At 49.5% G+C, this 15839-nt stretch overlaps 1 protein-coding gene across 2 annotated transcripts in view; it reads left to right on the top strand.

Annotated features, from left to right (window-relative positions):
- Positions 1-1180: 1180 nt before the first annotated feature.
- The window catches only part of RAB5C (RAB5C, member RAS oncogene family), a 33500-nt gene continuing 18841 nt past the window's right edge, over positions 1181-15839 (top strand). The window contains exons 1-2 of one of the 2 annotated variants that reach the window (XM_073325642.2): positions 1184-1285; positions 2446-2546. The gene's annotated coding sequence lies outside the window, so the exon portion shown is untranslated. Of the gene's footprint in view, positions 1286-2445; positions 2547-15839 lie in introns of both variants that reach the window. The other variant, XM_073325640.2, reaches the window with a different exon arrangement.

Genomic DNA, 15839 nt, shown 5'->3' with positions numbered 1-15839 from the left:
ACAACATCCCCGTCCAGCTGCCCTCGTGGCCAGCTCCAGCCTTGGGCACAGGGCTGCCTGTGTGCGCACAGCATGGCAGGCCGTGCCCCAAAGCACACCTGTCTCCAATGCCCCCACCTCCTCGCCCCTCCACACACCCGCCCCAGCCTGCGGGCCCCGGACCCTTCCCCGTCACGGCCAGCTCTGGGGTGGCACAGCCCGAGTGCTTTCAAAGCCGCTAAGGCAGATCCAAGCTGTTCAAGGGAGCTCCCTGCTGCCACCAGGGCAAATGACAGCCCCGCTCGGCTGCCTGCCCCCTCGCCCTCCCCAGTTCCTCTGCCCCCACCCCTCCGCCCCCGGCTCCTCTCCCCGCTCCCCCCCCCAGGCTCCTCTGCTCCCGCCCCAGGCTTCCCCCCCCCCCGGCTCCTGTCCCCGCTCCCCCCCCGGCTCCTCTGCCCCCACCCCTCCGCCCCCGGCTCCTCTCCCCGCTCCCCCCCCCAGGCTCCTCTGCTCCCGCCCCAGGCTTCCCCCCCCCCGGCTCCTCTGCCCCCACCCCTCCGCCCCCGGCTCCTCTCCCCGCTCCCCCCCCCCCAGGCTCCTCTGCTCCCGCCCCAGGCTTCCCCCCCCCCGGCTCCTGTCCCCACTCCCCCCCAGGCTCCTCTGCCCCCACCCCTCCGCCCCCGGCTCCTCTCCCCGCTCCCCCCCCCGGCTCCTCTGCCCCCACCCCTCCGCCCCCGGCTCCTCTCCCCGCTCCCCCCCCCGGCTCCTCTGCCCCCACCCCTCCGCCCCCGGCTCCTCTCCCCGCTCCCCCCCCAGGCTCCTCTGCTCCCGCCCCAGGCTCCTGTCCCCGCTCCCCCCCCGGCTCCTCTGCCCCCCCCCGGCTCCTCTCCCCGCTGGCTCCTGTCCCCCCTCCCCTCCAACCAGGCTCAACCTCCTGCTCCGCCCCCCGCGCCCCAGGCTCCTCCCCCGGCACCAGGCAGCACCAGGGGCAGCGACTCAACCTTGGGTTTTTCCCACGCCGCTTCCCCCGGCCCCGGCCCCCTCGTGGACTACAACTCCCATCGGTCCCCGCGGCTGCGTCACGTGCCTCCGCCCCGCCATCCTGCGCCCCACGTCCGGCCGCGCGGAGAGGGGCGGGCCTCCAAATGGGCAGGGCTTCGATGATTGGCGGAGGCCGCTGCCTCTCACCCCGCCCGGCCGGAGCGGAAGCGGTGGGCGGATCCGGAAACGGAGCAGCTGAAAGGCGGAAGTGGAGGCCGCAGCCTGAGACCCAGCTGGGGCGGGGGAGAGAGGAGACCCCTGAGCCGTGAGTGGGGCCGGGCGGGGCCTGGGGGCTGGGTCCCGCTGGGAGGGGCTCTGAGCTGGGCGCCCCCCCCCCACGGGAGCCAGGGAGAGGCGGGCCCTGCGGGGGGGGCTCTGAGCTGGGCGCCCCCCCTCCCCCACGGGAGCCAGGGAGAGGCGGGCCCTGCGGGGGGGGCTCTGAGCTGGGCGCCCCCCCCCCACGGGAGCCAGGGAGAGGCGGGCCCTGCGGGGGGGGCTCTGAGCTGGGCGCCCCCCCTCCCCCACGGGAGCCAGGGAGAGGCGGGCCCTGCGGGGGGGGCTCTGAGCTGGGCGCCCCCCCTCCCCCACGGGAGCCAGGGAGAGGCGGGCCCTGCGGGGGGGGCTCTGAGCTGGGCGCCCCCCCTCCCCCACGGGAGCCAGGGAGAGGCGGGCCCTGTGGGGGGGGCTCTGAGCTGGGCGCCCCCCCTCCCCCACGGGAGCCAGGGAGAGGCGGGCCCTGCGGGGGGGGCTCTGAGCTGGGCGCCCCCCCTCCCCCACGGGAGCCAGGGAGAGGCGGGCCCTGCGGGGGGGGCTCTGAGCTGGGCGCCCCCCCTCCCCCACGGGAGCCAGGGAGAGGCGGGCCCTGCGGGGGGGGCTCTGAGCTGGGCGCCCCCCCTCCCCCACGGGAGCCAGGGAGAGGCGGGCCCTGCGGGGGGGGCGCCCAGCTCAGAGCCCCCCCCTACGGGAGCTAGGGAAAGGCGGACCCTGCGGGGAGGGCTCTGAGCTGGGCTTCCTGCCCACTGGAGCTGGTGGGAAAGAGGTGCTCTGAGCTCAGGAGACCCTGTCTGACATGCTGTCCTTATTCTCTGCCCCACGTGTAAGGTCGTACCCATGGGGTGTGATTGCAGGGAGCTTTGGCCAGCCCTCCCTGGCAGGGGTCACCAGAGATTAGCCCATGCCCAATGGGTACTGGGGAGTTACTCCCTCTGTAATGTGACTGGGTTCCTAGCTAGCTGGCATGGGTGTGTAAATGGGGCTGGGGAGCAGCTGAAAGCCTGGGCTAGTTACACAGCTAACCTCAGCTTCCCTGGTCACCTGAGCCCAGTTTAGGTGAATGGGGAGAGAAGTGGGGTTAGGGCAGTAGGTTATTTTGGGTGAGGCTGACTCCATAATCTTGCTCTCTCTCTCACCCCACCCTGTACCCAGGACAGCTGCTGCTGGTAACTGACTTACTACATGAGGGGAAAAGAGAAGCAAACTCAGGTCCCCCTGCCCCGTTCATTCTAAGGTCTCCCTGGCTATGAACAGTCAGTAACTTCCTAGTAACTTCCCCTTGCTCTGGCTTGTATTATCACTTGGTAAATGTGTTATGACTCATGATTCACTTTGCCCCTGCAAACAGACCTCTGTGGCCTGCCCATCATTAGAGATCTCCTGGATAACTGGATTGGTTGACTGGGTAATGCCATCATCTCTCTAGCTTCCTGGAGAGGACCAGGACCAGTACTGGACCAGGTCTGGTCTGGCATAGTGTTTCCAAGAGCTAGACTTTCTGGTGTCAATGTATGTGTAGAAGTTGACTGTAATATTACGGGTTTATGGCAGTTGTTGCTGATTTACTATCGGGCAGATATGTCAAGGCAGAAAATGGTCAAAACCAGGGCCTTGAGGAGCCACTTAGTCTGGAGCGAGCACTGCCTTGTGACATGGGGAGACTTTCACTTCCAATCCCGACTTGGACATAAACTTGTAATGTGGCCTTGGAGGAAGGTGGTGTCTTAATCTCCAATGTGGGCATGATACTTGGCTCAAAAGACTGGGGGGTTGTCACCTAATGTGAATCCCTGAAAGTGCAAGGAATACCGGGATTTCACTTAGGTTTTACACCAGCATGTGTATGACTGACCTTCACAGACCCTTCTTGGTAGGGGGTCCTGTGTTATAGCATACTCACACAGTAAGTGTGCAAGATATTTTTCTATAGCACAGAATGCATGTGTTGACCCTGAGGATCATAAATCTTGGTTAAATGATAGTGTAGCGTACTTGCAAGCTGACTAGATAATTTTCCAGTTAGAGCATGGCAGTCTGGCTCTTTCTTCAGTCTTGACTGTAATCATAAGTGCTGCTTGAGTTACTAGTTAGTAGGCTTTTCACATGCCAGGGGGAATACTATGCCATGGCAGGCTTATTGAATGACAACCACAAAATCTAGCTGTAACTGTTCTGGTTATTTATGAGTAAGTGTCATTGTACTGCATATTTCTCTACCTCCCCTCTACACTGTTCCTTTTGTATAGACACTCTCCTAGAAATTAGGAGAAATCAATGGCTTGTAGCAGAAGTGCTATAACCTTTACTTGTCTCGCATGGGAGACCCAAAAGAGGAAAAACTGCCCAGGAATTTCAAAAATGGGAGCCTAAAGTTAAGTGCCAAAAAAGGCACAAATATCAGGTCCCTTATTTCAAGTGTTAAGAACCCAGCAGCTTCCGATGGATTTAGGACCCTAACTTCAGTCTCCTATTTCAGAAAGTCTTGCCCTTCCTGTATTTTAAGTGAAGAGAGTAGTTGGTGCTGGAGTTCACAGTTGAATATGTATCAAAGCGACGGTGCCCTTAACACCTGTAGAGGAGGTAACACCGCCTTTAAATTGCATGACAGTAGGATCAGACACAGACCTCACTGCTTCACTGAACTGTAACCGATACAAAGGTGACCTGAGTAAAAATGTGGCATCACTAACACTTAAAGGGTACAGGAGCTGTGTTCCTGACCACTCTTCTGGGCATTAGTGATATTAACGAGGGGACAGGACTCTGAATTCCTGTCTTGGTAAGTAAGTGAAACAGCAACTAACTCTTCCATACTTTTCATTGCTAGTAAATGAAATCGGTGTGTTTAAAGTCAACACTGTCTGGTTTGGGATCTTACAGGCAGCATAAATATATTTTGATTCACCTTTAACATCTAGTGCTTCTGTAAATGGCTGTTTACAACTTTGACCTTGACTTAAGTCTTAAGAATGTATAAGGAAAGGGCAGGAAAAGAGATCATAATGGGACACTTCTGTTTTAAGGCTGTTGCATGTGAAACAATATACTTCTTCTATTCTTGGCTTTCTGTTTACAGAAGAGCTCAAAATAATTGAGATGCACTGCTTGTACTAGATCAAATTGGCAGAAGAGACAATGTATCAGAACCTTGGTGCCAAGCTAATAGTCAGATAACTTGTGAGCTCTTCCTGCTTGAGGTAATTGTATTCCAAACTATTAATCTCCAAGGCCAGGAGTGCTGAGGGGCCTGTTAGTCTGGAATACAATAGGCCATGGACTAACAGGGACTGCTTGAGTTAATGTGCCCATGACCCTGCACTCTGGCTCATGTCTCTGGAACTTCCTATTAATATCCCCATGATATACTTGATTGCTTCTCTTCTAACCAAACTCTGGATTGTTCTTTTAAACTTGTAGCTGATAACTGGTGCTTTGGGTGGCCAGAAATGGAAGCAGTTATGATTGTTGTGGACCTGAATGTGGAATTCTGAGAGCAATGCATGTAGTTGGCTGCCCTGCACCAGGGATCTGGGTCACTCAGTCATTTTTGCATAGTAGAACTGCAGTGTTGAGAAATAACTCTACATTTATGGGTTACTGAGTAGTTTGTTCTGTTCTGACTGGATGAAATCCTGTTTTGGAATCTTGCCTAAACCTTCAAATGTTATCTTCCAGAGTCATGTGTCCAAGTATCTAGATGTTGTTCATCTCTGTTTAACAAAGTCACCCTTCCAGAGAGTGAGCCAATGGCCGACACACTCCAAGTTACCTTCTGTGTGCTCCAGAAAATGAGCCAGATGAGGGTGTGTATGTTCCCTCATACAACCTGTGAGTTTCTGTAGACATTCTGGTTAGCCTTCAGACAAGGCAAAACTTAAGCAATTTAAAAAAGAAAAGGAGTACTTGTGGCACTTTAGAGACTAACCAATTTATTTGAGCATGAGCTTTCGTGAGCTACAGCTCACTTCATCGGATGCATACCGTGGAAACTGCAGCAGACTTTATTTATATACAGAGAATATGAAAAAATACCTCCTCCCACCCCACTGTCCTGCTGGTAATAGCTTATCTAAAGTGATCATCAAGTTGGGCCATTTCCAGCACAAATCCAGGTTTTCTCACCCTCCACCCCCCTACACAAATTCACTCTCCTGCTGGTGATAGCCCATCCAAAGTGACACTCTCTTCACATCTGAGGAAGTGAGCTGTAGCTCACGAAAGCTTATGCTCTAATAAATTGGTTAGTCTCTAAGGTGCCACAAGTACTCCTTTTCTTTTCTCTTCACAATTGTTACTTTGGATGGGCTATTACCAGCAGGAGAGTGGGGTGGGAGGAGGTATTGTTTCATGATCTCTGTGTGTGTGTATATAATATCTGCTGCAGTTTCCACGGTATGCATCCGATGAAGTGAGCTGTAGCTCACGAAAGCTCATGCTCAAATAAATTGGTTAGTCTCTAAGGTGCCACAAGTACTCCTTTTCTTTTTGCGAATACAGACTAACACGGCTGTTACTCTGAAGCAATTTAAAATTACACTTGAGTACTTTAAATTGCTAAATTCAAGAGCAATAAAAAGGGCAGTCAGTTTGGTTTAGGCCTGTAATTTTTTTGAGGCGGTGCAGGGGGAAGGCTTCCTAATCTCCCCTGTGCTGCTGTGAACCCAACCCATCAGTGATGGGCTAGGCTAGATGAGAAATAAAGCAAAGCTGTCTGGAAGTGAAAGTGGAATTCAAGTATCTCAACAGAGGACGAGTAACCCTATTCTAAGAATTGCTTCAGCTTTAGTAAGAGAAGCAAAAGATCCATCTTCTGTCAGTACAGAATTGTGCCCTCTGGATTTAGGCACCAACTTCAATTCTAGTCAATTACAATTCAAGTGAGCTTCAGGTTCTGGGCCAGTCCCTTGACAGATCATCTTTGTGGTCTTACAGCCTCCTTCCTATTAACCACCTTTCTCCCAGCTGCTGTGCAGAAGACCCCAGACAGGTGAAAATGGTGCCCTAATGAATTGCAAAGGAGAGGAGAACAGTTTAAAAAAAAACAAAAACAAACCCACTGTAAAGTCCTTTCACCTGCAGGAATTAAAACTAGCCTCTTTTCCCCTGTAATATTGGGTGTTAACTTGTAACAATAGGAGCTGACACAATCCTTTAAGACAAACGACTCCCCGTGTTTCTAAGAATTATTCAAATGTGTCTCTATCTTCTCGGTCAGTGTATTAGAAAACAGTGTGTTGATGCAGCAGCAATGTCAGTTTCTTGCTGCCTGCCCTCAGGTATGAAGTTGAGTCACTCTTAGGCAAGGAAGGCCTGTGTCTTGTTCTCGGAGCAACTCCATAAAAATTCCAAGCAGTTTCCAGGAAAGTTCAGATTGTCTTTGACTACGACTGACACTGTCTCTGGGAGCAATCTGGTTTATTTTAAACCCTCAAATAGGTGCCGTTCCCTGTTAGTGAGCTGCATGAATCAATAAAAAATTCTGATTGGCATCTCATGTTTGTTTTACCTTGTAGTGCTCCCTGTTGCAAGTTGTTGAGGGTGTGGTGATGTTGTCACAACACATCTTTTCAAGACTGTGTATAAGATGCCAACACTTGAGCATGCTGCTATTTTGCAGTGCTACTCCGCATCACGCATGCAACCCCTCCGTCCAACTAAGGAGTGGGGAGCTCTCCAGTCCTGGTTCAGAAGTATATGGAGTGATCCTTTGGGTGGCAGAGTTCCTGTTACAAGTGGGTTGGGCTCCTCTGTTACTCTGAGCTAAGCGTTATCTTCCCCCGCCACCCCTGCAAATGTACACAGCACTGTACAGACACGGTGGAAGCAGCAAGTTGAAGGTCCTTGTGGGGGAGGCATTGGACTGGGATGTGGACTCCGGGGTTCAAGTGCTAGCTGCTGCAGACGTCCATCTTGAGCAAGCCATTTCATCTAGCTGTGCCTCCATTCCCATCTGTTACATGGCGATGATGCTCCCTGACATCACAGACGGGGGATCATATTAGACTGAGTGATTCTGCTTTGAGGCACTTACACTGTGTGGTAAACTCCCATTCTTGGACAAGAGCTATCGCTATGCTCCCAGAACCATGCTAGGTGCTCTATGTACGTTCAGAAAGAGAGACCCATTTCCCAAAGGGTTCTACCCTCTACCCAGATAACAGGATTGTGCAGTGTCTTCTTCCCTTGTGACACCACTTTTTACCATATTCTTAAATGGGGAAGTGCCATCCCCTTACACTTGGGATCTTATGAGTGGGGGTGTAAGAGCATTGCCCCGAAGGTGACAGATGACCCAAGTACAGGGCTTAGCCGAAGCAATAGCACAAAGCTTGCTTCTGTGGCTGCCTTCCGTCGTTTTGATCTAGTCTGTCATCCCGGTTTGCATCGCTGTGGTAGCGTAAACAAAACTGCTGCTCTTAGGTGCCATTAGTGAGAATGCAGCTTCTAATAATATCCTTGTCACCTTCCTCATGTTCTAGTAATGCACACAAACACAATACCTCAGCCTGTTCTAATTGTATGTTTCTCAGTTCAGCCATGGTGATCTAATAGGGCACTACCAACTGTTTCTAAAGCATTAGTCATACTGTTCAGCTAAATTAAAGCCCCAACCAGAGCAGCCATGCAACTTCCTCTGAATCTTGTAGAGCTGGCATGACCCCGTCTTGGTCACTTTCAAAGTTGGATTAAAATCTATCTAAACTATTCTGCTTTGTCAGGAGTAAGATGATGCAGTACTTGATTCTAGCAGAAACTTTTCAATTTCCTTCTCCCTTTCTTATGTCAAGTCTGTGCTTATGATGTGGGGTGGCTGATTAAACCCTGCAAGCTTTATCTGTGGTCTAATAAGAGAATTTTTCCTTTCATGAATCAAAAAGGAATTCATGTGCATAGTTCTTTGTACTTCATTTTCACCTTATTGCTCCCATTACATGGGTGCTTTACAAGCACCCTTCTTATCATAGTGAGGGGAGTGTTTTCCCCAACTTGCCTGAATTTTAAGGTGAAGGACAGAGGTTAAATGATATACCCAGCCAGTGGAACAGAAAATGTCCAGCTGACTTCACAGATAGCGCTGCATCAGTTACAGCTGGTTCACGTTTTAAAGATCTGTTTTCACAACCGTGAGTGCTAGAAATACTAGCCACGAGTGCGCTAATCTGTGGCAATGGCTGGATTCCATAGCTACAGAACAAGGAGTCTTAACTTAAACATGCCACACTGGCTATCACCACTATAACATCACAATCTCTAGGTGCCTCTGGACATGACATAAATAGTGATCTTTTTCTGTATCTGCTTGGCATTTTAGTGAGCTTACCACACCCATGAGCCCCATTAAAGAGCATACCTCCGGTTACTGAAACCGGTAGCTGTTACTTTGCTATTACCTGTGGAGAATTAACCTTAATAGCAGTGAGCCACCTAACAGAGTACTCAAAATAGCTAACTAGTATGTGGCAGTGTTTGAGCTGATATCCTTGAATATCCTGAATTCCCCTGACTTACTGCAAACTTAACTTGTGTAATTACCTTCCAAAGTACCAACTTGTCAACATGCGGTACTGGAGGTTGTGGCCTCTTCACCTTCTGTTCATTGGGTTTAAACACTTTTTATCTGCGTGGAGACATTAACATAAGACCTGCCACTGACCATTCCAAGCAGATACACACCTGTCTTGGAGCTCTGGTTACAATAACCTAGCGCCATAGGAGTTAAGTTTCTGCGAATTGTTTAAGCTGAAGCGAATACTACAGCTTCCGATCTTCACATCAACACTCTTGGCATTGACTGTTTAAATCCATTTTCTCCACAAGATGTTGATACAAGTGACTCAAACACCCACCTTCCTTGTTGGATGAGAAATTTGTGTGTTAGTATCAGTGGCATGATTTTTTTTCTTCCCCCTATTTAAGAATCTTTGTGGCCAGGAAAAACTTGCTTCAGACAAAAGCAATATTAAGTATTACTTGTAACACTAGTAAGCAGAACACTTTCAGACAGTGATTCCATTCCTGATATCCCTTGATCAGTCTGATGCCCTGTTCTAGCTACAGAGTCTCTTTCCAGAAGCTCTCCAAGGGTGTTACAGTGTCCCTCTTTGCAGAAGTGAAATGACCCATCCAGAACAATTCAGTGACTGGCAGAGCTGGGAACAGAATCACTCTCGCCACAGGGTTGGAAGAAAATCCAACCAAAGGCTCACCCAGAACCACAGCAGCAGCCCTCCTCAGGGCAGTCGCTCTGATCACCGCTTGTTGCTGATTAAAGTCCTGTGCATGTTTTTTACTTGACTTCAGTTATGCAAGTTCTGATAATTCCCTTGCCACATAAAGAGATCACAGAGCTAAACTGGCACACTCAGACTGTACTAGACATGAATTACCTGACACTTCCCTGAGCCCTGTTTTTATAATGGACTGACTTGGGCCCTGCCTGCTGGCTCTGCCAACTGGTGGTAAAGCAGGAAGAGATCTTGGTTAGCAGGTGAATTTGTGCTTTACTGGGCAGTTAATGGCTGGCTTGAGAATATCAAGCAAGGGAAAGTGCAAGAGTTGGCACTAGTCAGTGCGTTCCAGATCTTGGGAAGCTGACGTCTATGGCTGATGCCTGCACAGCTGTAACATTTATAACTTTCAATTACTTTGACTAGGTCAGAAAGAAAGTCTTTATTAAAAAAACCCTGAATTCTAGGGTCTCTCTAGCCTTGTCTCACTAGCATTGCCCTGTTCAAGTACTGGCAACTTAATTCTCAACTGAATTCCCTGTTTGTGGGTTTGCCTTGCAGTCAGAAGATTCTGTTAATGAAGCTGTATGACTGAAGGAGACAACGGCTCCATTAGCTTGAATGCTGCTGGGCATATTTAAGGCTAGCTGCTTAAATGTTTGCCTCAATTGAATCACTTAGTAAAGCTTCCACTGGGAGACGCTCCCTGGAGTCTGGCAGGAATTCTTACCCTGCTGCACACTGAAACACTCTTCTTTTGGCAGAACAGACTGGCTTGATACATGTGTGAATGTCCCATGTGCAAACTGGGAGACCGATGGCATACTGTGCATTGGTGAGAGACATAAGCTGCATGTCCTGCAGGTTATTTGCATAACTTCGGAAGGAACAGATCTAGACTTTCTTGGTGGCCTTTCAAAGGCAAACTTGTTTCAGAGAACAGCCAGGTGTGAGTTCTGGGGTAGCTATGCCTCTGATGGTCTTTCAACAGGAATACAAACTCTCCATTATTAGAATGGAAGCACTTTTAAAATCCAGCTGGCAGTTCCAGTTCTCCTAGGAAAGGTGGATTGACTTTGAAACTCTAGCATGCCTTGGGCCAGCACAGTAGCAATGTGCTACCTCTTGACTTGTGATCTGAGCACCTGAATTCTAACCCTGACGGTGGCACTTAGTCCTGTTCAGCTGCTAGCTCGGTGGACACGGAGCCTGCTCTGGCTACAGAAGTGTTCCTTCCCTTAGCCTGCGGAGGGAAGTGCAGGTTGTGAAATTGTGAAGTGTAAAGTCATTCAGGAGGAGATGTGGGCTTGGGATAGGGTAACTGGGAGAGGCAAGTTCTAAGCTTGCCCATGTAATACATGTCACGCTGTTAGCTGGATCAGCTCTCATATAGTAAGGTGACAGTTATGGCTTTCCTCTTGCAAGGCTAGCTTACCGGGTTTTTGGCTGGGGGAGTGTTCAATCGAATGGATTCTGTGTCTCCGAGTCAGGTAGCTAAGCATGTTACAGTACTCCATGAAGTGTGTACTTCAGTACCATGAAAACAAGGAGTCCGGTGGCACCTTAAAGACTAACAGGTTTATTTGGGCATAAGCTTTCGTGAGAAAACACCACTTCAGATGCAAGAACCATGATTCAGTACCATGGTAACAAAGCCCCTTGGGGTTCTGAGAAAAGCTTGTGGTAGGTCAGAACATGTCTAACCAGTGGTCTTTAAATAACCCTTAAACAGGAACCTGTTTTTATACCAAGGATTTAGTCTCTCCCTGCCACAGCACTCTGCTTGTCTAGGGCCTGCTAGTGAATGCTGACATCTTTATTATAGGGGAAGAAAATGGTTGTTAAATGCCTAATACACAGGCTTTGCAAACTTAAAGGAGTTTTGGGGGTTATAAGAGGGGTCAAACATTGTACTAACCTTGAGAGATTGCAAGTGTGCCTTTAATGATCTTTGGTGAAGCAAAACCTACTTATATCACTGTAACAATGCTGGTTCTGGCGGGACCCAACGGAGAGTGCCAATTCAGGACAAATTGCTTAAAGCAGGGCAGTTACCACCCAAGACTGGGGTTTTTCCACCTCTAAGGCAAACCAAACCAGCCAGAGAGGTCTTTGGTTTTACCCCACTGGCTAACCACAAGTCACACAAGCAATTCCCTTAGACGCTTCAGTTTCCCAGTATCCCCACCAGTGCCACTCGTTATGGGGATGAATGGTTATGAAAACCAATACCCCAGTAAAAGAAAAAAGTTCTCTCAGTCCCAAAGGACCAAGCCCCAGACCCAGGTCCTTATACAAATCAGATTTCACCCACAAATAACACTGCCAATCCTTTAGAATCTAAAGGCTTTTTCATAAAATGAAATATATAGATGAGCTAGAATTTGGTTAAATGGAATCAATTACATCCAGTGATGGCAAAGTTCTTGGTTCAGGCTTGTAGCAGTCACAGAATAAACTGCAGGTTCAAATCAAGTCCCTGGAGTATATCGACAGCTGGGATGGGTCATCTGTCCTTTGTTTAGAGCTTCCGTTTGTAGCAAAGTCTCTCCGGAGGTATGAAGCAGGATTGAAGACCAGATGGAGAGGAGGCATCAGCCCTTTATAGTCTCTTGCCATGTGGTCTTTGCTTTCTTTTGTCCCAAGGACATGCTATCCAGCACATGGCATAGAAATACCTTAGAGTTCTGTCCATAGGTAGGTCCCTGCATACCTTGCTGAGTCATAAGGCGTGTCTGCCTTCTCTCAATGGGTCAGTTGTATAGCTGATGGCTCTTAATGGGTCGTCAAGCAGGCTAGGCAGAGCTGACACCAACTTGTCTGGGATGTCATCAAGAAGCAGAGCAGAAGTTTGAAATACAGTCCATATAGAGCCAATATTCATAACTTCAACTACAAAAATGATACATTTCAGAGTAACAGCCGTGTTGGTCTGTATTCGCAAAAAGAAAAGAACTTGTGGCTTGTTAGTCTCTAAGGTGCCACAAGTTCTCCTTTTCTTTTTGTAAAAATGATACACACATACAGATATATAATTATAACCGAAGGAGGCCTTGTGGCACCTTAGAGACTAACCAATTTATTTGAGCATGAGCTTTCGTGAGCCACAGCTCACTTCCTTGGATGCATACTGTGGAAAGTGTAGAAGATCTTTTTATACACCTTTCCACAGTATGCATCCGAGGAAGTGAGCTGTGGCTCACGAAAGCTTATGCTCAAATTGGTTAGTCTCTAAGGTGCCACAAGTCCTCCTTTTCTTTTTGCGAATACAGACTAACATGGCTGTTACTCTGAAATCTATAATTATAACCAGCCACTCATAACCTTTCCATAGACCCCTCACACAGCAACCTTTGTACAACATTTTCTGCAAATATAGAACAGTGGTTGCACAGTGATCTATACGGTTACAGACTCGGTCAATAACATTACAGTCATTAACGCCAAGGTGTCCCTGCCAAGGAATTCAGGCAGCATCTTAAGTAGTTGATAGTCTAAGTACTTCATTGGGGGCTCTTTCTTGAGCCGTGGTAACCCGAGCAAAATGAGGCTATTTGCGTAGCTTGCTGCAGGTGCAGTCCTCTGTCTTCGTGCACAGTTTCTGCCATTCGGTATAGCCAGCTCCAGGGGTGCGTACTGGGCCCACTGCGGCAAAGAAGTTAATGTAGTGAATGTATCATGCAAAGCTGTTCTGCCAAGTTATTCCTCAGAATAAATTAATGCAAGCAGAATTGGTGGCAGAAATTAAGCCACTAACTTGGTTGTCAAAGGGTCCTATAAAGCCTTAGGATTCATATGAGCTTGCATGGGAACCTGGCTATAGTAGGGTATGTCTACATTGCAATTAAAAAAGCACAGCTGGGCAGTGACTGCTGAGTTGGGCTCGTGAGTCTTGGGTGGAGAGGCTGTTCAATTGGAGTGTAGATGTCTGGGTTCTGGGACCCTCCCATCTTGCTGGGTCCTAGAGCTTGGGCTGCAACCCAGCTCAGATGTCTACACTGCAATTAACAGACCCGTAGCTGGAGTCAGCTGGAACAGGCGAGATGCAGGTGTCTAACTGCATTGTAGACATACCTGTAGTGTAAATCTGCCAGTGCTTTGAGCTGCTCTCAGATGTCACATATTCAGGCTGGTGGGCTTGAGTGTAGCAGAAGTGGCTTGTTCAGACCCTGATCTAGGAAGTAACGCCCACTGAGTAATTTAGGTTATCAGCAAATCACACCTCACCCTCTTCTTTGAATGTGAAATTGGGAAGCCTTTTCTGGGAGGGGAATCTGTGGTGCTCTGATCTGTGCTGGTTGCTGTGGGTTACTGGTTAATTTTTAAGATGTAGTTGTTAGACACTTAAAGCTCTCCATGGCCTCTGCTCTGTCTGCTTGAGACGACCTTTCCCCATTCCATATGTCCTCAGCGGATCTGAGCACCTGCTGTAACCTCAGGAGTTCCCCAGATCCAGATCTGGCTCGGTGGGAAGGGCTATTGGCTTTGGAACGTCTCCCTTGGTCTGGACTAGCCCAGTGTGTCGACTTTCAGAGCATGTTGCACGGCTCCTCTTGGGGTGTTTTTTGTGGGGCATGTTGATGGGGAAAGGGTATTGCTGGCTGTGCTTTTAAACAATTGTCAGGGTGCCTAGGTACTCAGGTAGGACCTGATTTGCTAAATCTCTAAAATCAGTATAACCTGCCTTGCACTGTGCTTTGGCAATATTTTTTCTTCTACGCTGAAATTGCCCAAGAACTTAGGTACCTTAAATAGGACAGAATAAAGGAACCCTGCATCCCAGTGTCCTGTCCAGATGCTTCCAACAGAAATATAGCCTGGTTACCAATCCTGACACCCAATATCTCTGAACTTCTCCTTGCTTGACATTTTCTGCCCTATATTGCTCACCTTAACTCAAAGGAGCAGTGAAGGAAACTGCAGAGTTGTCCAAAGCTGAATGCTCTCTGAGCTGGCAAACATTGGTGTTTGCCAAAGATTTGTACAGATAGAACTAGAGCTTCTTAGCCTATAGCTTCCATAATCAATAGGCTGTAATCGGTTTGTCTCAAACACTCCATTGGTCAAGTCTTGTTTCATGGCCATTGAAACTGTTGTCCAGCAATACCCTTCTAGGGCTGGCAGCATGCAGCTAGCAATAGGGCTAATTGGGCCCCTAACAAGCCCTTCATAGCAAATGTAAAGCTGAAAGCTTATGTTCAGTGCTCTTCTGCTTATTTCTTCCTCTATGTATTGGTCCAGCTGCCCACACTGAGCCTACCCAGTGACAGTGTGACATGGAAGAGTAGAAGGTACCAAGAACTGCATGAAGTCATCTTTAAGGTGTTGTCAGACTGGCCAGCTAAGGCGCTGGTTTAAATTCAAATCCCAGCTACAAACTAGTGCTGCAGTAATTAACATCTGCAAAACTCTTTTGAATAAGCTGGTGGTCTTGTAAGTGAAACTCGCTTCTGAAGGCTGAGTGGCAAGACGCCATCTGAAGCTCTTTGTTACTATTCACTCTAATGCAGGGTGGCAGACAGCAGCTGTGGCAGGCAAGGTTGAGGAATGTGAACAGCTGGATGCTACAGAAGTGTCTGATGGGCTGAATCCTTATAAACTGCTGGGCAGGGTCTTCGGTAATAAACCTCTATCACTTGCCTCAAAGCCAACAGGGCTGCTGAGGGGATGTCTGTATCACAAACACTAGATTGTAGTTACGTAAGAGCTGTGACTCATCCAGCAGGAGCTCACACCTCGCCCAGTGGGGAGCTCCTCAGCAAAGCAGGACAACACAAAGGTAGGAGCTTGCGCCCGAACCTCCTGTGACCTCCAACTTCTGGGTTCTCTAACTCGCGTCCGGCGGCTGTATGGTATGAACCTAACTCAGGGGTGGGCAGACTTTTTTTTGGCCTGAGGGCCACATCGGGGTGCAAAACTGTATGGAGGGCCAGGTAGGGAAGGCTGTGCCCCCCAAACAGCCTGGCCCCTGCCCCCATCTGCCCCCACCCACTTCCCACCCCCTGGCTCCCCCCCTCAGAACCCCAACCCATCTAACACCACCACCGCCTCCCCCTTACCATGCCGCTCAGAGCGGCAGGAGCTCACAGCCCTGCTGTCTGGACTGAGCCAGCTGCACTGCCCATGCAGTGGTGTGACTGCGGGGAGAGGGGCCGGGGGCTAGCCTCCCCGGCCTGGAGCTCAGGGGCCAGGTAGGACGGTCGCACGGGCCGGATGTGGCCCACCTCTGACCTAACTGCATATTCATCAGTCCTGAATGTTTGAGCAATTTATTTAGGGTAGGTTTCAGAGTAGCAGCCGTGTTAGTCTGTATTCGCA

The sequence above is a fragment of the Lepidochelys kempii genome, chromosome 27 (assembly GCF_965140285.1).
Source record: "Lepidochelys kempii isolate rLepKem1 chromosome 27, rLepKem1.hap1, whole genome shotgun sequence".
NCBI lineage: Eukaryota > Metazoa > Chordata > Testudines > Cheloniidae > Lepidochelys > Lepidochelys kempii.
This window is presented reverse-complemented; position numbering and strand designations above follow the sequence as displayed.